This window comes from Fragaria vesca, linkage group LG6 (assembly GCF_000184155.1).
Source record: "Fragaria vesca subsp. vesca linkage group LG6, FraVesHawaii_1.0, whole genome shotgun sequence".
NCBI lineage: Eukaryota > Viridiplantae > Streptophyta > Magnoliopsida > Rosales > Rosaceae > Fragaria > Fragaria vesca.
Genome location: NC_020496.1, coordinates 10,731,013 through 10,732,023, shown reverse-complemented (window position 1 = coordinate 10,732,023; position 1,011 = coordinate 10,731,013).

Here is a 1,011-nt window from a genome sequence, read left to right as displayed (position 1 = left end):
AAAAGTAGAGTGTAAAGTAGGAATACCGCACCGTAAGAATAAATGCGGACATCCGTACCTGAGAAGCGCTATATATATATATATAAAGTGATGCTATTAACACACTTTTTTTTGTTATCAACACACCCTTTATATGGTGAGAACCAATCATCAATCAAATTCAGTGATAAGTTTGTAAATAAAATAAAAATATATGGATATAAAAATATATATATATGAGATGTGTTAATAGAAAAAAGAGGTGTGTTAATAGCAATAGCCTAAATACATGTGTTTAATTACTGTTGAACTTCAACCCATATATTCTATCCCACTTTAAGTATTGATCATAGATTTTCAAATCACTAATATGAGCTAATGATCTGATGTCATTTCTTGTATGTGTTACGTACCTTTCCTTGCATCTACCCAAACAATACAAACTTTTTTATGTCATAAATAACTTTTGCTTAAGAAACAATAAGTCTATATAACCCAGTTCGTTTTAAATTCATGGCTCTGTCCCTGTAAACAAGTTTACTACATCGAATTAGTTATTATATAATATTTCATGATGATTACCATCTATTTGATATGATTCAAAAGTGCTATTCAAAATGAATGATTACTTCTTTGAAAATAGAAATATGACTTGGAGTCTCGAACTCCATGTTGTTACGGAATAAGTTTATCATATTTGGATGAAACCTGTTTTAATTTATATTTTTCCTTTTATGCTGCTAAACGAAACAAAATAATTAAGTATCTTGAAATCGATTCACTTATTGTAACACACTAATGTGTCACGTTATTCAATCTGATCCATCGTTATATTGAAGCTGTCTAGATTTCAATTTCTCGCCTCCAAATGTAAAAAAAAAAAAGATTTTAAAAAGGGTGTTGCTAAATGTACCCAACAAATTACTTAATAGACCCAGCCCTATCAAATTATGTTAAATATTCCAAATTTACCCTTGAAGAAACCCAACAAAAATTGTGGCTCAATTCACACACCCAGCAAACTTTTTTCCA